At 47.2% G+C, this 27,736-nt stretch overlaps 1 protein-coding gene across 8 annotated transcripts in view; it reads left to right on the forward strand.

The window, feature by feature from the left end:
• The first annotated feature begins 249 nt into the window (after positions 1-249).
• LOC1269423 (nuclear pore complex protein DDB_G0274915) overlaps positions 250-27,736 on the forward strand; it is a 187,750-nt gene continuing 160,263 nt past the window's right edge. For 4 of the 8 annotated variants that reach the window (XM_061644299.1, XM_061644300.1, XM_061644303.1 and 1 more), the window contains exons 1-3: positions 250-398; positions 5,501-6,045; positions 24,182-24,237. The gene's annotated coding sequence lies outside the window, so the exon portion shown is untranslated. The other 4 variants (XM_061644301.1, XM_061644302.1, XM_061644305.1 and 1 more) reach the window with 4 other exon arrangements.

The raw sequence follows: 27,736 nt of genomic DNA on the forward strand, positions 1-27,736 counted from the left end.
ACCAATAATCATCATCGAACCTCTCCAGCATGCTCATATGTGTGTGTGTATGTGTGTGTGTAGGATTGTGAGTACCGAAACCATCCCAGCTGCTTCCACGCGTGAGTGCTCCCGGAAAATGACAGCTCCTGCACACAACACCTTCGCGCGCAGTGCGCACGCGCAATGGAAAACGAAACGAGCCCGACCAAAACGGTGGCCCAATTTTCCCTGGGCGAAGGAGCGTGAGTTCGGAATTTTCCGTTCGCAGTGCGTGTGCGTTTTGGGGCACCCGGTCCCGTTCGGTTCGTGGGGGCATCAGTTGGAAATTGACCACGGTCGCGTTCGCTCAACCGTTCTCGCCGCACGTGGACGTGCTCGTACCGAAACCTGGGATAGCCATCCAGTTTTGCCTGCTGGTAAGGTGGATTGTTTTGGGCGTTTGTGTTTTGTTTTGTTGTGTTGTGCTGTTCGTTTTAACACGTTGACTGGTGCACTGCGCCACAAGCGCCATATCACGCTGCTGACTGAGGTGGTGAAATTGTTGGTGCGGGGTGGGTCAGGTGTGAATGTTTTGCTGCGATGCCAGCGACCGAAGATACCGAAGGATACAGTGATGCAGAGGGATGGTGAATCGATGCGACAGTGAGAGCGTTCCCCTCCATTGCTGGAAGGCCCTCGGCCACGGTGTCACAGTTCTGCCGCTTCGAGAAGGAACCGAGCAAAACAAAACCAAAGTGGAAAAGATTCAAGAGCGTGTGTATTGGGGTATTGGGGCAAATCCTTCGGGAAGTTGTCGCCCAACGGAAATTCCCTTGAGGTAGCAGTGCTTCCCGTTCTCCCCCGCCCAGGTGCTAGTGTATGTTGTGGAACGTACCTGTGCGTGTGCTCTTGTGTATGTGTGCGCATTTGTATAGTGGGCGAATGGTTGTGGTGAACGCAGTGCTCGGCAAATGAGGTGCGCTTGGAATGAGTGTTTCGAGGAGAGTGGAGCACACTCACACTAACGTACCACACACAGTACACACACACACACACGCTCTTGTACACATGGTGCGCTAGTGGGAAAGCAAACTGCAAGGACCTCTCGGGCTGCTGCCAGTACTGAGCTGCCATAGTCAAAGCGTGCAAGGGGCTGTTTCTTCCGTGCGCGTCCATACCCGAGGTGAAAAGCCCACGCGGTGCGAAAGGATTTCAATCGAGCAAAACACGAAGGGCGCAGCATCCCGGTGCCGCGCCACAAAGCACGAGGGACTAGTTTATTTTCTATCAGCGTTACACGGCACGTTTCATTGAGCTGGAGAGGGTGGAGGGTAAGGCGTAGATATACACACGCTCACATAGGAATACGCTACGCCGCTTTCACGTGGATGTCCTTAGTTCCGGGGCAGTCCCATCCCTTTCCTAACTTGGACCGGGGTGTTACTCCCCGAGCAAAGTTTGCAAAAGGTGTCGATGAATAACCGCGAATGTGTGTGTTTATGCGTTTGCCGTGTGTGTGTGTATGTGTGCTGCCACCAACCAGCAGTGTGTGTTGTGAGTGAGTGTTGTGTTGAAAAATCGATGCTAATGAATAATTAACTACTCACTCCGCTTGAACCGAGAGCACACCAAGAGCACGCGAGTGTATGTGAATGTGTGTGTGTGTGTGTGTGTGTGTGTGTGTGTGTGTGTGTGTGTGTGTAAATGTATGTGTGACAGAAAAGGGAGTAGTAGTAGCAGCAGGCCGTACACGGTTTGCTGCGCCTAGTTTGCTTGGTGTATGGGTTGTATGGTCCACCGTTTGTTAGTTCACCCTTGGTTCGTTGGATGCAGTGGAAAAAATAGTGGAATGACAGATAAGAGAGAGATATATAGAGAGATCGCGTGTGTGAAAAAGAGAGAGAGAGGGAAAGTGAGAGCGAGCAGAAAAGAGAAGAAGATTTTGTGACGAAGAATTTTGTAACCTGGGGCTTGTGGCAGAAACGCGTGTGAAAGCATCACAAGTGTACGAATCGTGTGCTAAGTAATTTCAACTGTACGCCCAGCCACCGACGGTTCGCTTACGAAAAGCGAAAAGGGCTGGTGTTGTTGGGGTTGAGAATCGATTCAAACCGAAGGATTGGGCGAAAGTGAGATAGAGAGATTAAGCAGCCGACGCAAATGCTGTTGACGGTGAATTGTGAATTGACCCAAAAGCGCCAAAGCTGTGTGTGCGCGTGTGGAGCGTGAAGCACAACAACGAGATCTAGTGTGGCGTACAACCCTTTTGCGTTGTTTGGACGCATGAGCGACTGTGTAGTGTATCTGTGTGTGTGTGTGTATCTGTAGAATTGTTTCCCACAAATGTCGTTTGACGTGTCGAGTAACCGGAGCAGTTACACGCCAAGATGTTAGTTTTGTTTGCCGAACTAACGCATAACCACCGGCGGCAGCATCAGCAGTAGTAGTAGCAGCCGCAGCAGCAGTGAGCAGAAGAATAGCGCACCGGGCCGAAGAGTGAATACTAACTTGGACGATAGGCATCAAAACTCTACCCTGCTACGGTTCCGATGGCGGCACGTTGAGCTAGGTTAGCGGCGGTGAGCTGCGATGCCGAAAAGTGATTCAATTATGCTGGAAATGCTTTTGAATAAATTACAATAAATTTTGCCAGCATCGTTTTTCGGCCGGCACAGACATATTGTAGATGCCACTGTCAGGACGAAATAAGCAAAAAAAAAAAAACACTGTTTTTACGAGAGAAAGAGCATGGGAAAAGGAAACAAGGATCCCCGTGTGCACGGTGTTATTGTTGATTCCTGTGTGCGTTGGTCGGATCGGCTGGCGGAGGTGATTGTTTCTTTTTTCGTTAGTTCTATCTTGGCTAGAAGATTAAGATTTTCTCCTTTGGTATCCTGCTAGAATGTTTCGTGTTTGGATTTCGGAGATGAAACATTGTCTGCGTAAGCGAGCTGCGCTTAAGAAAAAATCCCTTACATTTTGTTATGCGGGTCGCTTGAGAGATGACCTTCTAACTATTAGTTTCTGTAGACGAGACGTTTGGAATGAATCCATCACAATGAAGCTGAATTTTTTTAGAGGAATGTGCCGACGGGATTCAATTATTCTGTCGTTAAAACTATATGATCTTGATGTGTTCATAAACACTCCATAAAATGTGAATTTTAAGCGATAAACGCAGCGCTTCCTATTGCTATTTAAACATGCTTTTACTGTCTTTTTGCTCCACGTGCGTGTTGATTTTTCATTTCCCGTTTCACACACACCGAGCTAGATTGAATAACGATCGAGATGAATCATCCATTTGGCGTGGATGAGGTGACACAACCGAGGCTCACACACACACACACACACACAAACAAAAAGAAGGTGTTGGATGAGTTAAAGCTTACAGAAAGCGTACAAAAAAGCACACCCAACAACCTAATAGTATTCGGACCAGGGAAAGGATATTATCATCATCAACATCAGCAGCAGCAGTCGCAACATTCGTACCAGCAGGATAGTGTGGTTTTCCAACTTTTCCTACCGTCACTTTCTTCCATTACACGACCAGCCACCCTGCATTGCTTAACATAAGCCATCTTACCCCGAGTTGGTGGGGAGACTAGATTCATCTGCTTTTGGTTGTCTTTGCCCCTGCAGGGAGTTAAAGATAGAGAGAGAGCGAGAAAAAACGGTACAAACGGGAAAGAACACAACACAAAAAATAGCCCTTGGGCCCACTACCTTCGTTTTTGTCAGTCTGTCCCGTGTTTCGTTCACTTCTTGATAAACATGGGCAAGAGATTAGGGCCATGCCTTTGACATGTTTGTGACATGGAATCGTGAAAAAGCCTAGGATGGATTCCGGTTTCTTGTACGGTTCGTTGTTTTTTCTTGGGTTTTACTCTTCTCGTACCCATCTCGTTGCTAGCAGTGCGGCCATTGGGGACAGGTTGAGCAAGAGAACGCAAAAAAAGAAGGCAAGAAACCAAATTGAAGAGAAACCGCACAAATACGAGAGACAAAAAATCCATTAATTCCTACTACATCGAAAACAGATCAACCTGAGCGTGCGGCACAGTACAAGTTGGGAAACGATGCCCCGTCGGTGGAACTTAATTGTATTCTTGTTGGAATTTTCTTGCCCTCGATGCGATGGGAAACACCGTCTTACCGGAAAGTGTCTTGAAGCCCCCACGGGGCTGTGGACCGGTCAAAAGCAGAGTAAAACAATTCAGTCACGTAGAAGCGAAAACAATGGGGTAAAATATCATCACCCTTAGGAAGAGGATGTGGAGAGAGAGAGAAAAAAAACAAACATCCTCAACCCATAATTGGCAACAATGAGGTTTGGAGGGTGGCCGCCGTTTTTTTGCTGCTGCTGCTGCCATGCTCCTGCTGTTGTTCTTAACCGATCCCTTTCGGGGCTGGCAAATAAAGTTGCAGCAGCAAAAAAAATAATCGGCGTACAACTTCGTCAATGATATTACGCTTGGCTCGTGCACGCAGCACAGGGGCGTTGTTCTGCTTGCCCGGTTGGAACTGCATTAAGTTTTCTCAATTATTCGCACAACTTTCGGCGCGGATAAGATTAAGTTCACTCATAAATAAACAGTTTAGTCCAGCAGGGTTCAGCAAAGCATTCTTGGTAGGAGCTAAACAGCAAAAAAAAAGATGCACCCGTTGGTGCGAGCAAAGGATTCCACTCCTTCTGGGTTGGTTGCCGCGTTGATACACAATCACAGCGAACTGATTTTCTGACCCGTTTCGATGGCTATATTACGCGCGGAGAGTTGCGCCACCGCCTCTAATATTGTCGCGCACATTTCGCGTCGTGCGGTCGCTTCAAGTGATGGATGAGATGAAAAATTAATCCACGTTGACGAGGCACTGACGCGAACCCGGACGACGGCTGGTGCGATCAAGCAAAAACCCCGGGCTTACAGCTTTTTTTTGTTGTTATTTTGACTAACCGTTTCTAACACCGCACATGACCCGGAGGGAAGGATTTTCAAAGGCAAACGGAGCGATGGAAACGACACCAACGACAATGCGAGTGGGCGGCCATCATATTGGCCATGTGTGTGTGTGTGTGTGTTTGTGTAGGAGTGTTGCGCTTTTTTCCCGTGCCTACTTTGCCATACTTGCCATAGTAGGGTAGGGGAAAACTGTAACAACCAACTCTACCAGCGTGACTCCTAATGTGAATAAATGAAACTGAGCGAAATGGTTGATCCTGGCTGATGCTGCTGCTGCCTCTGCTACCGGCGTGATGAATTTGTTGATGGGCGTAAGCCAACATTCATGGATTCACACACGCATGCTAAAAGCTGGCATTCGTGGAACTCTTTGGGCTCGTGTGATGCATCAAATGGAAGATTTAATCCTTTCGGTTTCATGGCAATCACTCTTCCCACCCAGGTGTGGTGTGAAAATGCGATCAGTGTCATTTGTTTTGGTGTTTTGTTTTTGTTTTCTGTGCTTCCGTGACACGTGTGACACGACCTGCCAGCTTTAAGGTTCACTTTTACATCCCCCTCCTCCTTCCCCACAGGTGCAGGTGCAAACTACTGCCACAAGAATGATACCGCAACCGCCAGAGTGCGCCACACAGTGAGTGCAGACTGTCCAGCCGGACTTCGAAGCCCAACACATCAAAGGTGAAGAGTGAATATTCTATGCAGAGTTTTGCATGAGGCGCAGGTGTGCATAATCGGTGGGGCCGAAGTTCGGTGGAAAATGGAATAAGCAGTGCAAAACGGTACCTGTCACCCGAATCAGCCCCGGAACTCACAGGCCACGGTGTGCCGAAAAGGTGTGCACGAATCATTTTATCCCAGCTCGCTACATCAAACCTTGTGCTTTGATCCCGCGTTTGAAACCGTGCACCGCGTACAACCGGGAACGATCTGCCAAAACAAGCTCCGGTGTCTCCGGAAGGCTCCCGGGGTGGAACGATTTTCCCGCGAAAGCGGGGCAAAAACGCCCTCTCCCAGCATCGAGCCGAATGTGTATGTGTGTGTATATGTGTGTGTGTGTTTGTGGTGATCCTAGCCGACGCCTTTCGGCTTGTGCACAGAATCCGCCATCATCAAACTGGTAAGCTCTCTCTCATTTGATCTCTCTCTCTCTCTCTCTCTCTCTCTCTTGCACGCATTCTCTATCAGCACTCTCGTGCTTGATTTTCTGCCGCACTTTTTATTGCACTTTCGTTGTACCGTTCGCCATCCTTACCAATCTCACCGCCATCTTACCAATTCCGTTTGCCCTGACCACCCTCTCCGCCATCCAGTAAAAACCTGTTTTACCCACGCGTTGAGGATGTAAACATAAGAAACACATTCCGCCCATTAACCAGCGGCATAAAGCATACGCATTTGCGAGATTGAGTTTCTCCTAAGGTTTGAGGATGTGGGCCCCACCCATGTACCAGTACCTGATGGTGCCGATGGGGATCCTCCCCCCGGGGAGGTTGTATGGAATACGAGGGGGTGAAGCGGAGACGTAAGGTCATTACCGAAGTAGCGCTAGCCTTGCAACAAAACTTCACCATTAATGGTTTTGCGATGCTCGCGAGACTCCAACGCCGTGCCCCGAGCGTGTCCAACTCGCACCTGGCGTTGGTTGTGCCGAAGGGGCGCCCGCCTTATTCATGGTAAGCGGTTTGGGCTTTTTCGCTCGTGTCTGCTCGTGGCGCGGGTATTTCGCATTAGCACGTGGATGGACTTCATGAATTTTGAACTAGGAAAAATGGTTCCATGCCGCTGACCGCGTTTCGCGTGAAGTACTGGGCGGCTCCATCGCTGCTGATGTATGATGACGTGTGCTTGAAGGGTGAGTTCAAGCTAAAGCTTAAGCGGGAGATGCGTCAGTATTGGGGTGATGTAATAACAAAAAAAGCCAACAGTGTACAGTAGCACTAACATCACATTATACGGTAATTATACGGTATTTTCTCGATCCGAAGTATTCTGCTTTGCTGCTACTGGAACGGTGGATTTTTGTTTGCAACTTGCAGGGGTTTAAATACGTACTTCTTTCAATCAATGTGCCCGTTTAATTGCTTTGCCAGATTTTACTGTCAATGGTTTCCATTTCAGACGGCTCCAGCCAACCATTCGGAGCCGCAACATTACACCGGTATCAGGGTAAATAATGAGACTTGTGTTAATTAAACATAAAGATTTCCAGCCAATTAAATATTTCACCGGTTTGGGAGAAATTTGATCTTTTAATTGAATTGCTTCAATCGCTCGGCGTAAACAGTGCAGAAACCAAAAAAGAAAGAAGTACAAAAAAAAAATCATTAAGCATGCAAAAAGAATGCAGAAGCGATGTAATTGGGAGAAGCGTACGTTTTCGCGTGTACGGTTGCGCGTCCCCAACGCTGGGGGCAATGTGGATAGGTGGAGAATGCGGCATCGATTGAAGCCGCTGGATCCTTGCCTACACGCTAAAAGCAGGGAGAAGCGCGTATTACGGCTGAAACGTTTCGATGGCAATTAGTTCATTTGCAATTTAAAACGTTTCCCTCTCTCGCACATTGTCAAATGGTTCGCGACGTTCCTTTCGTTTGTAACAGAAGCGGTGAAAACGATGAACTCTAAAGTGGTATTCCACAGCACAAACATTTTCACAAATAATTGAAGATAAATAGCATTTGCTAGTAATATAGAAAATGAGCCCAGCTTTAGGTAGCAAAAGAAAGTAAGTTTTCATGTGATAGGATTGTTGTGGTTTGTCAACTATTTGCAATCAATTTGTTATCATTTCCCAAAGCTCAATTGCCGTTAACCCTAATGTAGTGCATGAGTGTTCCGATATAAAAAATAAAGTGTAAAAGTTAAACCAACAGCAAGGAAGTAAATCATGTCGAACGAAACGGCTTAACAAATGTTGTTAAGGATTAATAAATGCTGTATTTTGTTGGCGAAGAATTAATTTCGTTTCGCAATCGCAAAGCCCGCCTAAGCGGCCGCTTGATTGATGTTGTTAGGAAATAAACGACAACATGCACAACGACGACATCAACAAAAAAGAGGAAGAAAAAGTAATAAAAAAATCCTCCCCTGTAAGCCTCCGTTAGCGAATGGCTGGGGAAAGGCCACCACAAAAAACCCCCAACAACCTCTGACTCAACCAAGGAAAGGACTTGTGTGTATGTATATGTGTGTGCGTGTGCTCTGTACGGGGTGATGCTTTGCAAATTCTAACCAAACACTGCAGTAATCCTTGATCAACCTGTCGCCGGGAAAGATGGTCGCCCTTTTTCAAACCCCGTGTCGACCGATGGCGGCAAAGCATCTCTGCGCGCACATGAAATCCTTGGACCTTTTGTACGGTCTCCGTCCCCGACACGGTGTTGACGGAGGTGGAGCATTTTTTTGTGTGTTTTTCTGTACTGGTGGTGCTGTGTGCGTGTGTGTGTGTGCTGGCGTGTATCTGCTGCAGGGGAAAGAAAATTGAATCGTTAATTAATTTCCCCGCCCCGGCTTGTGTACGGCCTACGCTACTGCGGGAGTTTGACGCGAGCGTTCGTGTTCACCACCCGTTGTCGATCGCTCTCGCCTTGGTGTTGTTGTTTTTGCTGCTGCTGCTGGTGTCGTCGAATGTGCTTGAAAGCGAAAAGCGGTCCTCGAAATTGCTAGGCTGGATGTGAAAAGAAAACCAAACACCCCAGCCCCCCTTTCTGTGCCGCGCCCCACTGCTCCCGGAGCTTGGGGGTGCCGGTTTTCGTTTGGATAGCCTTCCGAACCTTCCGATGCATTCTATCGGTTAGCAGTTAGCGCTCCTCGGCCGGCGCAAGGGCGACGGTTGTTTGTTTCTCCCTAGATGGTTTATTATTTTTACCCAAACCCCTCCCCATGCTCGCATTGGTTGGAAGGGAGGACAGCCAGCGCACCTTCGTCTCGATACGGTTCGTTTTGTGTTGTACCGGAGGCTCTGAACGAGGGAGAGTGTTCAATTTTTCCTGCTTTTCCTGTAAGCGAAGTCCATGCGAATAGGTTTTGTCAGGCTACGTACAACCGATGTTTATAGGTCATGCTAAATTTATTAAATAAAAATACTCCCATCCACTAATGATTGGGAAATTGATCGATTTGGTGCTGTACGGTACCGGACCCGTTGTTCGCACAATGCCCGTTGGGTGGGTGGTTAAATATGTAAATAGCTACGATAAGACAAAAAATAGTTGTTGTTTACATATATATACAAAAATAGAATCAACCTTTATCTCAATTCCCTCACCGTCTTTTGATGAGTCCGTTTGTTCTGTTTTCTTAAAGCACCTCCCTGCCCTTGTTTCTCTGAAACTCCGCTCCGCTTGCTTGTAATTAATAGTTTCGGCACCGCTATTTTGCCTAACTGCTGCTTTGTGGGATAACGTTTCTGGGGCGAAAGGATCCGCGGGGAAAGGGCGGGGGGAGGGTGGGGGCTAACGAGAACTGCTTTGCCGTGCCTACAGGCACTTCGATTTACGGTGAAATTGAATTCGGAATTTAATTAATGTGTCATGAAAGAAGGATCGCGCAAGGTATTGCGCAAGCGAGCAATTCAATGCCCGCTCAGCCCAGCCCATCGGCTGTGCGCGGTGGTACGTTGGTGGTGGCTGGTGGCGAGAAGGTGGTGTTGGGCGCTTCAAACGATCTTATTAACGCCTCAGGTATCTGGAAAATTATAGTTTCCCAGCGTGAGCCGAGCCCGCTTTCGATAGTGTTTTCGCGAGCGGGAGGCAAAATTGTGTGTCGTTCTTCCGTGCAAACGCTTCGTTTGATGTTGAGCTTAGCAATTTGAATGAAGCAAAACGTTTGCTGTGGAGCATTCTAACAATTGTAACCATTCAGACTGTACGTTCGAGAGTGAGAGCGATTGGAATTGTTTGGAGTTTGGAGGTAAAGTTTGATTAAAGTCATGGTAATGAATGACGATTAAAATGGATCATCAAGGGTGGGCGCTCAGTGGTAGCAAAAAAGCGGTAAACTAAAATTAAAATTCAAGAGAAACAAAAGCCTCATTGCTGATCGTGTCAAGGGTTAAATTTAAAGGAAGAAAGCAAATAGAACGCAATGAGCTTGTAGTGAAAATGGTGTTTTGTGTGTCTATTGGTTTAGGAATGTACGAGTTTGTTGTCCACATATATTAAGGGTCGACTGGAGCTATTTTTTATGCAAACACAAGTTTAGCTCAATTGTACATAATATGGTCAGCTTTATTACAGTTTTTAGAGTTCAATTTTGATCCAGTGTAAGAAAATACGCTTGACGAGAAATGATTTTTATGATTGAATTCATATTTGATTGTTTTTGCCTGTCGTCAGTCAAGAGGGACACTACATAATGCGTATAAGTATTCGCAAAGTTAAATGTAATTATCCTTCTTGAAAAACACCGTGATCGCCATGGTAACGCAACGAAGAATGCATTAAGACCCGAATCCTTCCAACATCTTCAACGTGTAGCCAAGCCTGTTGAACTTGTTTCGGTACAAAAATCGGGATAATTTCAACCATTGTTGATACCTTTCCCGCACGCTTCAAAAGCCGCCTTGTTCACTCCCAGTTCACCGTAAACAACCGAAATAAATTACTTTCCAGCTACACCTCCCCTTCACGCGCGAGACTCACCACGTCCACAACGGCAAACCCGCAGCGCTATCAATCCACTTAACCGCAATGCCAATTTTCCCCAGCATTAGCGGAATTCAATTACACAGCAAACACACTCGACATCGGATCCGCTTGCGCCGTGTTTTTGGTCGAACCGCGCGTGGAAGGGCCGCCCCCCTCCCCCCCGAAAAATTCAAATGGTTGATAGGGCATTAGTTATAAATGAACAAACCCAAGCTACCAGAGCTCCCCCTCTCCAGGTAGCTAGGCAGGTAAGTTTACACACGACTCGGCCGCGTGGAAGCCCCGGTTCCGTTCCGGCAGTGTGCTACAGTCCGAAATTTGTTTGCTCTTCTGCCTGCACGGCTGGACCCTGCCTCCCCCCCCCCAAAACAAAACATATAAAAACAAGTCCAAGTCCCCTGCGCTGCACTGGCAGAAAAACGGAATCTAATTCAACTTTATCGCATCATTTATTTTGGCGGCCCAATTGAACGACGCGACGCTCGTTATCATTCAAACGTATCTGGGCGATTGGTGGGCTCGGGTCCGGTCCAATTTCGCTCCGCTGGAGCATGCTTCACTTTACAGCTTCTCGCTATTGGTGTGTGTTTGTGTGTGTGTGTGGTGCGTGTCTACTTTTTTACCGCACGCAAACTCGCTGGTTGAACGTTTGTCACGTACCAGCGAGCCCACAAACCGGACCCAAAACCGACAAATAACGCTCGGAAATGTGGTAAAATAATCATGACATAATTAGAGAGCCTTACTGCGGCCTATCATCCCCTTTCATGCCTCTCCATGCCACCGCCGGGGGACGAGCGGAGGGCCGTTTATCATTCGTTGACCAACAAACTTGATACTGCCGTACCGAACAAGTCTTTAATGGGGGAAATCTCGACCGTTTGTAGACATTCGCGACCGGGCAACACGCCGGGGCAGCTCACCGATGGCGTCCCAAGATAGTGTGTTTACAGACACATTCTCCCATCCCCGGTGTGTTTATTGTGCCCGTAGACTCTTTCACGGAGGTCCCTTCGACGTCCCGACATTTTCGCGCTGTTTGTGTGCTATCTATTAAATGAGCTGATTTCATCACCCACGCGCAAGGGCAAACCGTTACAGACACGTCGGCGAGGGAGGGCTCCGGCAGGAAGCATCATTATTATCAAAACCTCTTCCCAACGCAAAACACACACACTCTAAATTTTAAAGCCGTTCAAGCTCATTTGTCCCGCACCTTCGGCTGTCGACTTTGCGTGTTCCGTGCCGACACTCGCCGCTGCCACCCCTTTCGCCATCGCTATTGTGTGCGTGCACCAAAGGACTCGTCTGTTTTTCATTCGTAAAATGAAAACGTTTTTTTGTTTTCGTTTTGTTTTGTTGCTGTTCACTCCCCTTTTGCTGCCGCTCCATTGCACAGCCAGAAGCGCGGAGTTGTTAAGAAACGGATACGGTTCGTTGCTTTGCGTTGCGCGGAATGATGTGTTGGAGGGATATGGTTATTTCTGTTGATGTTGTTGTTGCTGCTGCTGGTTTGTTTGTTCACATTTTTATGCTTCGTCCCTTTGCGCCACTTAGGCGCGTGGTGACGCACTGAAAAGCGAATTCACTTGTATGCACACTTGCCGCGCCGCACCGCCGCAAATGCCGAATTGTCCCACGTGCGCAACCGACGGTACCGCGGTTGATGATGATGATGATGATGATGCCCGGTTCCTGTGCGGGGCAGGTGTGAAGGTGTGAAGAATATCTCATCCTTTTCACACGCCACGCCGCATCCCAGCGGGTTGGGGGGGACGGGAAGCTGTTTGGCAAGCTGTCTCCCGGGGTAATGAAGATTGTAAGGAATTATGCGCAAGCATAATGCTTGTGTCTGTGCCCGCCGGCACCGCACGGAGGTGCGGAAGCGACCGTTGGGGATTCCGAATGAGCCGTGGCGTGGTAAACAAGTGACTCAAAAAGGATTCATTCTTTCTCTCTCTCTCTTTGCTAAGGCCGCGTACCGCTCGTTGCTTGTGTCTCGAGCGTGGATAATGGTATGCACGGCCCTGGGAGGCTGACATGGTGATCATATATAACATTTTCTACCCTTCCTGTTCACATTCATCCCTAAAACCATTAAGAGTTTGCTAGGGGGAGGGGGAGGGGGGGGGGGGTGGAACGTGCGGAACCCCGGAGGTAGGAAGATGAAACTGACATAATTTTGTCGGCTGCTAAAGAGTAAAGTTGGTTTGGCGGGTGTGGATCACTCTCATTGTTGTTTTGAAACAAAAAAAAAATGGTCTAGATGATCAGCAAATAATGATGATTCTAATTTTACATCGATATGAGTAAAATGTGTTATTTCCGATAGTTTTAAGCAAAATCGAAAAATCTGAAATACAATGATTAATAATTATAATATCTTATTATATTTGTCATAATAATAATACGACTAATTTTCAATCTAAAAGGGAGAATTTTTATTTTTTTTAATGATTTTACTCATTTGTTATTTGAAGTTTTTCAAAATTTCAAAGGTGTCACCGTAAGCCTTCTCTCTCTCTCTCTTTCTCTCTATCCCTTTGTTATAGTGTCACAGCATCGAGCCTTATTTGTGCGTTGTCATAATGATACACCATACTAAAATTGGATCAGCTCGGTTAAAGGACGGATTTATCTTTAAAGTTAAAGGCTTCAAGTACAATGTAGAAAGTATAACTACAATGTAAGGTTGTTGATGTTTGACACACCTGAGCTACCTCCGGTCGAACGTTTTACCTCACCAGTACTCTGGGAAGATTTTTATTCACACAGTTCATGGACCTTCGTTCCATTTACTGCAAATCTTTGTCTATTTGTAGTATTATCATACTTTGCTTCGTCATCGTCCGTACGTACGATTGTCGACAAACGAATAACAAACTGGCGGAGTTCACTGACCACCACAGCGCGAAAACATTCGCGATTTGAAGACTTGGGATGATGCTAAGAGTCATCGTTCGAGGATGTTTCCCCCCCCCCTACCCTTCATGATAGTCGCTTTATTTCCTTATATTGTCATAAAAGTGTTTTGCACGCTTTGTCATAACAAGGCGCGACTCTCCTATGCATGGAAGATCGAAGAAAACATGGTACGTTTTGAAGCGCGAATGGTAGTATGAGACACTTTGCTTCTTTTCTCCGCCCAGGACCACCGGGAATAGTTGGTTGATTGTCTGGGTGGTTTAAAAAAGCAATGTTTTTAATATAATTTCATCACAACATTGAACAAGTACCATCGCCAACCAAGGAAACCACAAGGATGTTCAAGTCAATGGCGTGTTTGTGTGCCCTTCCTCGAATCCGGGAAACAGCGTCCTCCGTGTGGAGAGTGGTAGATTTTGTTTTTGCTTATACAAAAGACTTCTTTTTTTTTAAGAAACGTCGCACCAACGGCACCCTTGATTGAGGCTGCCCAGAGCACGAAGGTTTCTTGCGAGTGCCGCCTTTAGTTCGATTCAAACCACGCAGAAGCAGGAGGAGGAGGAGAGCATTCGGGATAATAATGACACGCAAGGGAGTTGTTACAAGTGCCACTCGGGCGAGCGAGCAGTTGAGCTCGACGCACACACCAGCACGCGTTTATTTCGGGCCCGTCGCCACTTCGCTCGAGTAGTTGCTTTATTGTGACAATTTTCTTTTATTCCATAGGCAAACCATTTTTCTCGGTAGATGATCCGCCCCATGTTTCCTGCAGCTGCGGCAGCGGTACCGTGTCTGTAGGCTTTGAGTTTTCCCCCGTGTCTCGTCAATGCGTTGGGTGACAAATTATGGTATAGGGGGCTATTTCTGTGGCTGCCAGCAATTGCTTCTCCTTGGGCTGGCACAAAAGCAAAACCTTTATTAGCGTGGCCACATGGATGGAACAACTTCGTGCAAGAAAGCTGTAATTAACCTGCCAATGTGTGCAATCGTGCAATAAAGGTGAATGAAAGTGCTGCAAACATCAAAAGAGGTGTAATAATAGACGTAAAATACTGAAAATGTAAAATGTGTCGAATGTAGCTTTAGTTTGTAAGACACCATTGGAATTTGTTACCAAAAGACAAAGCCGAAACAGAGGGTTTCATGGGATAATGAATACCCTTTTAAGGCTTGTGACATTCACTTCAGTCTAGCTGTAATATTTTTCGCAGTTCATAGCGAATACCTTGCACAGGGGCAGCTTGAAGACTAGACACGAATAAAATGAAAGCCATATTTATCAATGGAACGATGGGGAGATGGAGATTCTATAAAGGTCTGGTTTTCTTACATCTTTGTTGCTGGTGTTCTTTTGTCACCTTACAGCGTCGTATTGAAATCGATATCACGAAAATAAACCAATGTTAGTTGACATGCGTCATTTCAATTGCTTCCATTCATATTGTGATAGGATATTTGTCTCTCTTTTTCGTTCTTTTTATGCATGCCGGCTGATGCTAAATATGCTATCAATTTAGCGTTGATTCATTGATGCTATATTTCGGAAACCGTTGTCGCGATATGACTTGTCTCACTTTTTATTGTTTACTTTAATATTTCAAATAACATTCTTTTGAATGAAATCGATAGATATATGTCCTTCCCAACACGTCCAACGCATGTTTGAAGGCTTCTTACTGTATCTCAAAATAGTGGCACCCTTGCACGATTCTCTCTGACGCGCACCGACGATATTTTATACCTTTACAAACACTGCGATATCACGTCAAAACCACTCGAAAAAGGGTGCCATCGTCTTGCGATAGTCAAAGAAATCTTAAAAAAAATCGGATAAATTTGGCAGTAAATTCAAGCTACTGTGCAACTACTCCTCAAGCGCTCAAATTACGCTATTTTAAAAATTTACGGCAACACACCAACCCAAACGCAGTGCCTTGAGCGGTGCTCTTCAGAAACCTCGCCACCAACGACAACAGCACACCCAATTCTGCCCTTGTGTGTGAGCTCGTGAGCTTGATAAACAGCTAATGTTGTCAGCGTTTGCGAACGAAAACATACACAGTTATGCCCGTGCCACACTTTCCACCGTGCCGAAGCGGTAGAATCGTAATCGTATTTTGCTTGAAATGATGACCCTCCCCGCGGTGCGGTGTGTACTCCGTTGGCTCCCGGTGCCGTTGGCGATTCATTTCTCACCAGCTGGCGATGCGCCCGCCAGTCGCCCGCCCTTGTCTGTGTACCCAATTTTGAACATTTTCTTCATCATTGGATTAGATTTTTATGAGTGCAAAATAAAGAAAACATCAACATCAAAATGATAGAATCCGTGACGATACGGTTGTATGCGACCGTCTCCGTGGCAAGGGCGGGTGAGCGTAACCGACGAGTCCTGGATCCTGCTGAACCAATAATATTTTATTAAACCATAAATTTTCCCTCCTTCCGATTGGAAAATTGTTGCCCGAGCCCCTTGAGGGAGTGGTGGTGGTGGTGGTGGTGGTCGTGAGCGGAGCACGAACTGGCAGAATTTCGTCGCCAGAACGAACAGGAGGGAAAGGACTGACATGGAGCGAAACAGTTTGACAGTGGGTGACGGTTATTACTTTAGTCCGCGTACCGTACACTGCCACCACCGTCCAATCACCAAGCAATTGTGTTGTTGTGCGGTGGCCAATCCGATGTCTCGCGAGAAGCAAGCAATGCTACACCCTCAAACACAACTAATAGAGTTCCAGCGATACTGAGATAAATCCCGCGATGGCCGCAACTGATAAACCGCGCTGGGAGAAGCTTCCTTGGGAAGCTGTTTACTCTGGCACATCTCGTCGTCCTGTTGTTTTTTTTTTGTTTTTTGCTCGACAAGTGTGGAAGTGGAACGATACGCTTTGTTTGCTGCGGTTGGACCATGCAAGCATTACACAGTGCAGTGGGAAGGGAGATGGGAACGAATTACGACGGGGGTTTTCGCTCGGCCGCTTATCTGTCCCAGTTTATCAGCGCAAAATTGATGAACAATACATTCTCCGACAAACATCTCCGAGTCTGTATCCGTTCCGGTCAAACGCTCTCAAAAGCGCTTCAGCTGTGTCTTCCGCTAGTCTTCTCGCCGAAGTGAATGGCATCGAGCCATTGAGACGCCGCTTGGTGGTGCTGTGAATCGAAAACATTCCACCACACCAACCGCACATCAAAAGTATTAACGAAAACAAAAGCCAACCCACGAGTAGAGCGTACTTGCGTACGGCCGTGCACTTCAAAAAGAAACATCATTCAACCGAGGGACAGGGGTTGGAATAGAGTAAAGCCTGTTCCGGAAGCCGTCAGAAGCTGATTGTTTGCACACAACCGACGGTTACACATTCAGGCGGGGCGCGTAAAATAAGGGCGAACCGTGGCGAAATTTCCTCCCCGAGCGGTAAGGATTCCCGGGAATTGGAAAATTATCCTCCCAAAACACCGTTCAGGGCCGTTTTTCTACCGTAGCATTGTTGTAACGTTTCGGGTTGCACCCCCGCAGGAAGTGGCCACTCATAATGGCTTTGTCTATTGCGTTTGCCTGGTGCCGCTTCGAACCTCGACTTCGAAGAAACGCTCCTCGAACCACTTCACCCAGCCGCAAAGCTTTAACAATCACTTTTCCTGGTTTGGCGCCGCTGGGTATGTGTCATTGCTATCTAGCTCGCTTGCTAGAAGTAGGTTTATCAGCTCTTCTGTACAATGGTGTGTGTGTGTGTGTGTCTGAAACCGGGGTTGAAGGATGGGTCGATTGAGATTTCGGAAGAGCTTAACATGCGACGCTCCCTGTCGTTGGATGTTCACTTCCTTCCCGTGTGTGTGTGTGTGTGCCTGCCTGGCTGGCATGCTGTCATACTCGGTCGCGTTCGCATATTTGTCATATCCGACTATTATCACCGTGGGGTGACAAAGTGTTACTGGTTGCGCACAGGGTTCTGCGGGAACTAGAGCGGAGCGCGAGGAAAGGAATGAGCCTGTCCGTTGATCCATCGTTTCGGAACTATCTTTCAGCGCGGAACGACGTGCCTGAAAAAGATGGTCCCCTTTCCAGAGGGGACTGGGAGGTAGGACTGGGAGCGAATGGGACGATGCACGGCAGAGCACATACGTATATCCTCTCAATCTAATCGACGTCCACTTCGTTCGCTGTCGACCGATAGTGGTCTCGCCTGAGTGGGGCGAAACACGGGGGCACACGCCGTCCAAGGGCGTTAAGTGGCGCTGCCTGTAGGAAGCAAACCATCTACTCCCCCCTTCCAAGCTGTGCCCATTGTCCTTGCCGTTGCTTCGGCTCTTATTGTAGCCCGATGTCGCTTCTGTTCCGACAGTGCATGCCAGAGATAGAAACAGACCAGCAGTCGACAGCGTGCTCTCTCTCTCTCTCGCTCCGTGAAACCGTGTCTATGCAGTGCGCGTTCGAGCGAAAGCAATGGATGGGATTGAAGAAGGTGGTGGTCCTTTTCCCGATTGTCCTTTTCATCTCCAATCCCTTTCCGTACGGGGGAAGCAACGGTCCATCAAGCCATCGGGCTAACCTTTTACCATTTCTCACCACGCCAAGGCGGAGCGGGGAGGCGGTGCCGTGGCAGGGCTGGTAGCGGTGACAGGATCTGCGGCTACATTTACAGCTTCCCGCTGTAAACGGAAATTTATTACTCAAGATATCAAGACGTTGCCCTTCCTTCCCTTTTGCCGCGGCTTGTCGGGCGAATGGCGCTGCATGTTATTGTTGCCGACCGTGCCTGCAGTTTCCATTGTTCTGTTTCGTGTATTGTGCGTGTGTGTGTATTTTACAAGAGATGTTTGCGGGGAAGCATGAACCAGGAGGAAGCCCGACCACTCCATCAGAATCAGCGCGTCCACGGAAAGAAGTTACGGCAGCGATAAAAGCGATACGCAATCTTGTCAGTTAATCTTGTCGTCTTTAAATGAGCAAACTCTTACTTGCAAAAGTGCTAAAATAAAGGGACGTCTGCCTGTGACACACACATAGACGCACACACATATAGACACTCACACTGACTTGGTAACCATTGTGAAGCGTTGTGAAATTACTGCACCAAAACTGGAAACTGAAAGCAGACACGAGTGTGTGTGTGTGTATGGCGGGAACGAGTTAATGATAGTACTCGGCAAGAGACTTGACTTATCCCGAAGGAATCGTGGGAAGGATTGTACTTTTTTTTGGATCCCTTTACGCCGCTATTCCTCAACATTTTCCTCCAGCCATACAATGCTTGCGGACGCTTTGGCTGGCGTCTGTTATTTATGAGTTACGAGTTGCGATAAGACAAATTTAGGATTTTGTTTTCTCTTGGTCTCTTGGTTTTTGTGCTGTTGTGCTTTCGTTGATTTGCTGTTGTTTATCTTCTCTTATCCCGTCCTCATTGCTGAAAAACTCTCCATTGTTGGGGTGCGGTGGAATGTTTTATCGACTTCAGAGGTCCAGTTGTTGTTGTTGTTGTTGTTGTCGCTCGTGCTCAACCTTTTACTCTGCCCCGTTTTGGCACTGATGATTTGTGATGGGTTTTTTGTGTTCTGTCTGTCCGAGATGTCGAGCGGTTTTTCAGGGTGTTTTGTTTTTGAAAAAAAAGTACACCGGAAGGGAACAAAGTTCTTCTAGTCCGATTCCTCTCCATCCACCTTCCGGAAGACCGTGCGTGAAATGGAGTCTCCTGATACAGAACGGATCTGACCGAGAGACCTTTGATTGCATAAATCAAACCACGTACCAACGCTGGGTAGGACAGCTGGGCTGGAGAGCGCAACCGGCAACTGCGGGACCGTACCGTACCGGGGAAAGTTGTAAAAAATTAGTCACCTAATTCTGAGGATACATATAAATTACGTGGCGGGGCACGTCATAGCCTAGATTTATTGGCCCACTGGTCGCTACGGCACGGGTCACAAGCAATGGAAACTTTGGTAGCTGTAATTGATGTTCGCTGTTTGCGTCAGGATTTTTTTTTGATTCCATCGCTATTTAAGCATGATCGAAATTTAGTGCAACCGTACCTCGCCACAGCTCGACAGGGTTTCGGTCCGCAATTGCATTAGCTGTAACATCCCTTGTTGCTATGTTGTTTCAACCAATCGATTGACAATGCGATTGAATGATGTCAATTGAATTTGGCCCTAGAAACCATTCGCTTAAATATATGTATGCATCAGAATGTGTAGGAAATTGGTCCCGCTCGCAATGCAATTCCCACGCTTCTCAACATGACCCCTCTCGCCGGCCCTCGCCGGCCCTCTGATCGATTTGCACTTGATTAAAGGACAAACAGAGAATGGCTCGAATGGAGAATGGAAAACCTTTACAGCAATGATGACGCTGCTCAGACCACACTATCCGGATACGGCTGTCGAATGCGAATATATTGGTGAGAAGACACACACACAGAGACGGCACAGAGACAGATTTCAACACACACAGAGACGGCATTCACCACCAACGAGCACGAGCTAGTTTTGTGCTACCGATGGCTGGCCACCACATGCTACGCATTCCTCGCTCCGTTAGTGAAATAGGAAAACGAGTCCTCTTTCAGTCGGAGTGGTTTGCGGGGTATGTACCAGAAACAACAGTGACTCAAGTGGCCATAATCTTTTTAAGGACACAGAGGCTATCGATTTTGCTATGTGCCGTGCTACCTCAACAACAAAAACACACACACACACACGCGCGTTGTACGGGCGCTATAGTGGAAACTGGAACGTCCATTCCAACAGCTCGAAGGACACGTACGCCGGATGTGGATCGATAGGATAAATAGGACAAAAGAAATATCTTACATGTGATCGTGTGTGTGTGTGTGTGCCTGTCCAATGGTTTGTTCCCGTTCTACTCGCCGGTTACAGTCGGGCAGCCGTGCAGACGGACGAGATTACTAGTTCCGCTGTTTTTGGTGTTTGTGTTCGATTTTATGAACCGTTGATCCGAAACGGTGGTAAGGATCTTGAAGCAGGACACGTGCCGGCATCCTTATCCGCTCCTCAGCATCGAACAACGCTATCGGAAAAAGGAAGCTCACTCGTTCGTTAGGAATGGGAGGAGAGTTGTGAATTTTACAACAAAAACCACCACTACGACCCACCGTTGTCATTGCGTGTTGATCTTCTGCAGCAAAACTTTTATGGTCAATCAGTGGCGTTCCCGAAACCTGGTGGGAGGAGGGAGGGGGGAGAGAAGGAGGAGGGGGGAAAGACAAAACCAACATGGGAAGGGACCTCGACTCGGCATCGAGGCACGACATAAACCAAAGCTCGACAGCTTTACAACGTTTATCTTAATGATGTTGTCGAGCGCTACCTAGCTCTTTGCGATGATGGAGTGTTTGCCGGAGCTCCTTCTTTCCAGCGTCGAGTGAAAAGGGACTTCCCGCCTGCACTCAATGGACACGACCAGTCCGCTGGGTCGGTCTGCACGCCCTATTTCATAGCGCTGTTGCTGTTTTGCTAGAGGTGATAATGTTTGATTGATCCGTTCGGTGTTACGTTGCACAGTGGATCCACCGTCCGGTGGATGGTACGAATTGTGCGGAAGACCCGAACCAAAAGGATAGAGAGATACGACATTAGTAGGCAACATTTCATTGTGGCAGTTGGCACTGGTTCATTTGTGCCCCATTGGAAAGTCGCTGCCTGCTGCTGCTGGCAAAGCAGATCATGGCGTTAAGCCGCTTTGAAAACCCCCAACAGCGGGAAAGGTATCCCTAGTAGCTGGTCAGCACCAGCATGGACGGTAAGCGACAGCTGACGGCCGTCACTAGCAATATGCGGTGGTGCGGTCGTCGCCTTCAAACGCGGAAAATCATTCGTCACGCTGACGTGCCTTGGTGTTGCTTGACTTTGATTTGAATGGCAGAAGAAACGCAGATTTGTGTGCAGCGTTCCCTGCTGTTGGAGTTCTTTTTTGCTCTCGCTCTCTCTCTCTCTCGTTTTAATTTCTATTCATCATGTTTCTCAGTGACAAAACCCTCCCTCCTCTCCACCAGCCCCTTGCTGCCCGGGTTTATTGTCACGGTGACATTGATTAATCATTACCACCTGCTGAGCACCGGCAGCACTACCGAGAAGGCACTGTTGTCGACGATTCGTTTTCCCTCGGCGTACAATTGTCCGTTTGGATTGGTTCCCCGGCTCTGATTGCCCTCTGCATGAACAGACTAGCCTGTCAGTTGTGATGTTTGCGCGTCCTCGGGAAGAAAGTTAGCGCCTCCACCACCACCAGCACCAGCAAACACGTGAGCTTAATTAATTGCCTTTCTATCGACTCACCCCTCGCGCGGTCTGTACGACGAGCGGGTCGGCCATAGTTAAGTTCTCGCAATGATAATAATAATAATAATAATAATAATATAATAACAATATTACCAATCATAGTAATGAAGCATGGCAGCCTCCTGTTAATGGGCTACCGTCTGTCTGATAATGAGGATGAGGATCGAAATTGTTCTTGCCCGCTTTTAACGCGCGTGGGTGCCATATTTGTTGGGCGCATTATTATCGAACGATTGTGTTGGAACGGGGATGCTGCTGACGGGTGAGCAAAAAGGTTGTTATTTTATAACAACTGGGAAAAAACACAACACTCGAATGGCTCGCCACGTCCAGCCAGGGTGTTTGGGGTCGCACGTTGGCAGTTGACGTTAATGCTATCGTACACCGGGAGCGTAATTGGCAATAAAAATGCAACAAGCCAATGCTGCTGGGCCGGGTGATGATGTTGTTGAATATTGCCCGTGCATTAATCAACCATTAATACGGGATACGGCGCGTTATGATGGCCGTGGGTGGTTCACCATACTAGCAGTTTGTATAAGGTTCGTATCATTGTTAGTGCTTCATTCTATTTAAAAGAGGCTCTAACGGGAGTGGTAGTTACGTTAAACTTACAATGTTTGTAATGTCAGCATGAAAACAATTGTTGTACACGCGACTGCGTGTTCATTTACAGATTTTACCAATTTGATTCATTAATTACGGCTTTTTAAGTATTTATAGGTTTTTTTAATTATCACTTCCTTATGTTTTTTGTTAATTTTGATATTCAAAATGAGGGAATTGTAGTTTAAAGTTAACCTAATTTATTTAATTACATTACATTTAGGATGGTATTACAGATGGGGTTTGGTTGAATCATTACAATGACAACATCTTTAAATCTTGAACAGTTGAGCATCAAATTGAATCTATTGGAAATTGGTTTTCACAAAACATGAATCTACAGCAACCCATCACAGTCTTGAATCGTGGATGAAGTTAAAGTATGCTATTTACGTTTTGTTTGATCCCGACCCTTACATTACCCATTTAAATGCGTTCCACCCTTTTTAAAAGGCCGTGACATACATACACACTGCACGCGGGCACCCGAAAAGTATGCCCATAAATCATCAGTCCAAATACTTTGCTCCAGCAACCCGAGAGGATGGGAAGCATTTGCCATGAGTGTTAATTTCACCCCACGCACTGTGTCCCGTACTGTGACCGGCGGGCATTCCGTTGCGATTGAAAGAAGCTTTCCTTTCTTCCGTGCACCTAACCGCTGTAACTGCCCTAGCTATGCTTCATCCCACTTATGACTTTAAGCCGTGCTCGCAAGCAGACGAGTACGGTGAGTGTGGGTGACTGCTACTACCACAAGCTCGGTTTCCGGTTTCCCAGAGCCCCAGTATCTGTTCTGTTCGATGCGATGAAAGCATCACATAATAAATTATGAAACGTTCGCATCTCGCTCGCTATGCTCACTGTATTGAACGCCGGGGCTAGATGGAAGGTAGTGGTGGTGGTGGCGGTTGTGCTACGAAAGGAAGCAAACCGATTGCTCGACTACGCGCTCAGAACCCGGCAACTGCCTGGTGACTTAAGACAGCTTGTTTGTGCAATTGATAACGAATTGCCGACTGGAGGATTTGCCGACATTCATCATATTGCTCGAAAGCGCCGGACGAAGGCGCAGAGCGGTGTGGTATCGATTCTGCTGCTAGCCCCCCCTGTTGCCCTGTAGCGCTGCCGGGCGCATGAAAGATAACGCTTGCCTGGCACGAAATGGTCGTTTAGAGTTTAGAAAGAAAGCGGTCGCAGGAGAACGGGAGACTGTGGATATCGCGTTGAGTAAATAATTTTAATCAAGCTTCAACAAAAGACGCCACTCCCTTCCCACAGATGAAGCGCGAACGCGCTGCGCTTCCGGGATGATGGATGGGTTGAATATGGATGGACGGTGGTGGGCCCGCCATCGCGAATGGATTGATTCGATGTGGGTCAAGTGTGAGTGGCACATCATTTTGGAGCGACCAAAAGGTAGTGATTGACGACGGGGGGTTTTTCCTTTTTTGGCGTGGTTGGACGGGGGGAAGCAAACGTAACGGAACGGGGATCATCAGTCAATCATTCAATACTATTGTCGCCATTGTCAGGCGGTGATGTTGATGAGACCTTATGGTTGGGCATTGGACAGACGAGCAGAAATGTGACATCGCTTTAATGAAGAAGGAAAAATGGATATGAGCACTTTAGAAACGGTTAACTGCATCAAGCTTGCCTTGGGAGTAAACGGCAAGTCGTATAGAATGCCGTGAATTAAATTGAATCTATATACCATATAATTAATGTACTGCAAACCTTACTCAAAAAGGATTTTCAAAATTTTCTTTGCAGATTGCTGGATCTTGAAGAAACATCTCTCCCTTAATGAGCCCCGCGTAACTAATCAGGTAAGCTTACCAAAGGCTTATGGTGCATTAATCCGGTGGGAGCGAATACTGTCTGAGCACAACTTACTTTACATAAGTACACAATTCTGGCACCGCAATAACGCAACCACACAGCGCACTAGCGATTCATAGTAACGCATTAAAGCCGAGGCAGTCTGGTTTGTGCGGCAGAAACAGTCAAATCGATAGCCATCTCGCGCTGTGTTGTTGTGTCCATCTCGCTAAGCATTTGCGTCAATATACTTCGTTGTGCTTACGGAAGGCTGCTTCATCGTACCATCGCTTAAAGCCCGGCCCGCCAACTCGGCACAGCTCCGGATACCCCCTGCCGTCGCTGGGTCCTTTCCGCGTGTACAGCTGTGTGTGTGTGTGTCTGTGTGCTTTTAGCGCGATCCCTCAACCGTTGATCCCCGACGGTGACGCTTGAGCGCACATTCGTGTGCGCCTTCCCGGTTGCCAGCGCTTGTAAGCTGATTTTCCGCTCGATTGTGACTTGATGATGTTTGGCTGCTTGCGCGACCCGTATTCCCATCGTCCTTGTGTCCTTGTGTGGGTAGGGCGAGGAAAATCGTCCACCAGGACTTGCTCGATGCTTTCCACGAAGCATCGAGCGACCGAACGGGAAGCAGTTGCCATCTCGTGGGATTAAATTGATTATTCGAAACTTTTCGGATGGTACGGGAGGTTTGGCAAACTAAGTACTCGTGCTCAAATTGTAGGACAAGAAGAATGTGTCGCCCGCACATCCCCAGCCATGGCAGTGTGTGGTTGTGTGTCTGGGTGTGTGCTTCAGTTTACGAACGGGTGCACTTTACTTACCACTCCACGGAACTACCCGCTCGGTAGATCTCTCCCAACACGCTCTACGTGATGCGTCTTCGAGGCGGAGTTTAAAGGCGAAGAGCGAGCCCACAAAAGCTACAAAAGGAGTCTTTTTTTTTTGTTGGGTACGAGTTTTGCGCCTCGCACCGGGGAGTGCAGAGGAAGACAAGCGAGTGAAAAGTAAAAGCATCACTGGCTGGCCTGCCAAATTTATTGCCCCGCTGCTTGAAGCTCACAACGATGTAATGGGTCGGGAGTCAGTTTGAGCCTCGTTGGATTACAAGGCTTCGCACGAATGGGGCTCAAATGTTATCTACACCCGGGCGGCGGTGTTTCGTTAGCACCGTACCCCGCACCCGAGGATCGTTCCCGATGGGTTGCCGGGTTAGGTAAACTTTTGCTGCGTCCATCGATGAACAGGGGCGTTTGGGCGGCCCGGGAACAGGGATGGCTCGGGGAGCATGACCGGAGGACGCTACCGCTGAAGTACGTGAGGGATCGAAGCGTTTTGGATTTGGCGAGGCACGGTGTGAGGCTGTGCGGTGGGAGAGATAGTCCCATTTTGTGTGCTTTCTCTGTCTCTCTTTCGCTCTTTCGGTTGGCAAAGCTCTAAACGCGGGAAAGGACATGAGTTGTGAAGGAGTGCGAATAAACGAACCAGGCGATGCTTATGATTGTCGGGATGAAACTTTTACTACGTTAAAGTGTACCGAGCGCGGGTGAGGATGGGAGGGTTGCAATAAACCAGCAAAAAAGGCGTTCAGATTACGGCACATACACACACAGTCATACACGCACACAGCACGCAAACCCCCCTCAATTGCGGTGGGGAGGACCCCGTTGCAGAGTAAAGCCGAGCCAGGAAAATAATAATAAACCAAAAACAAAACAAAAAAACAAAAATCCGAACTTTCTTTTGACGTCCCCTGTCCCCTGCTTCCTTGTATTGCCCCCCCCCCCCCCCACTTTCGGGCGAGAAAACACCCGAAAGCTTTAAATTTTAATGCCAAATGGCTACCGTGAAACCGACCACGACTTTGAGTGGTTTGCCTGGGTGGAGCTCGGTGCGCAAATTGTTGGCGGTTCTCGCGGGCTGAAAAGCTACCGCGAAAGAACCAAAAAAAAAAAAAAAACAGATACAAGGGAGCCCAACCGTTTCGAGCAAAACACGTCCAAAACAATGCCCTTTTGCGGTTCGATGCAGGAGGAAAAGACACCACCGGCAGGCTAAAAACAACAACAGCTGTCGTATCGTTGGTTTGTGTGGGAGAGAGCGGGTATGGGAATGAATTTTTCAAGGCCGGCAGGGCTGCCGGCGTTGGTGGCACGGTGATTGTGTCGTCGGTACGGTGCGGATGCGTGCCCGGAAAATGGGGGTTTCGGGGAGATGTTTCTTGGCTGATGCACACACTCACACACACATACACCATTGCGTTAGGTTGGGGCTTTAGCGAGCGTTTATTTCTATCGGTACGTAAAACAGCTTGGCTGGGCAGGTTGTGCTAGGGGCGAACGAAGCATAAGCAACATTACTGAAGTCGTTTCAATCGTATTGGCAGCAGATAGGCAAACATATCGGGTCTTAACAAATAAACTTGGCCAACATACGACTCTGGTGAAGTTTTGCTGCTTTTGCCGGTAGAGCTCGATGGTTGGCTAGTGGTGAGTGTGCACACATTTGTGTCGGCAAATATGGTGCAATTTTCGAAAGCAGTGCAATATACGATATAGATAGGCAATTTTTTGTCAATGTGACTAAAGCTCGGATGTTTTGGAAATGGAGCACCTTGAAATAGCTACCACCGTGTGGTACAATCTTAAATTTATGTACTTTTGGTGATGCCTCTCATAAATGTTTGGAAGTTACGCATCGTTGTTGCACAATTCAACTGTTTTAAAGCGAACAATGAAGTCAATTCGCCAAAATCATCATGCGTTAAAAATCCTAATTGAAACGCCTCGGGAATCTATTTGAGAGTTGTGGTACTTATTGGAACAAGTGTTTTCGGGCGTATTCTAGCATATGGTGAACATGTCGGAACCAGTGTAAAAGAAGCCTGTGAAATAATTCTAGGTAAAACTGATTTTAGCAATGAAATATGTAAGGAAAGCGATACAAGTCAAAAAATCGTTGTTTTTATTCGTGGAATACATAATTCTATTAATTGGAAGTTGGATTGGTAAGAATTCAGATTTAAACGGTTTTTTTTTAATCAAAAATGTTTTCTGCTACGAACTGGGCTACAATGCATCCAGCAGATTGGGACGAAATGCTCCAGTTATTGCAGTGAAAACAGGAATCAGTTGTGTTATAGTTGGCATTCGTTTTCCCCCGTTGTTGTGGTGTGTTTGTTAATATATATCCATGGTTTTTTGAGCGAAAGTGGTAACAGTTCCTGAACAGATAGCTACATTGAACTTTAAAGAATCATATTAGTGGATAAAATCAACAATCGCTAGGGAATTTAATTGCAAATCAATACATTTTCCGTAAGTGGTGCGTATTACCCCAATTTTGCAAAAATGGCAAACGTTTATTTTTAAACAAATTACTAGATTGTACCTTTAAAAAACCATATTAATAGATAAAATCAACAATGACGGGCAATGTTCGTTGAGAAATAATAAATTGTCAATTATTGCACTGTTGCTGGTATCAAAAAGCATTACAAAATAT

The sequence above is a fragment of the Anopheles gambiae genome, chromosome 2 (genome assembly GCF_943734735.2).
Source record: "Anopheles gambiae chromosome 2, idAnoGambNW_F1_1, whole genome shotgun sequence".
NCBI lineage: Eukaryota > Metazoa > Arthropoda > Insecta > Diptera > Culicidae > Anopheles > Anopheles gambiae.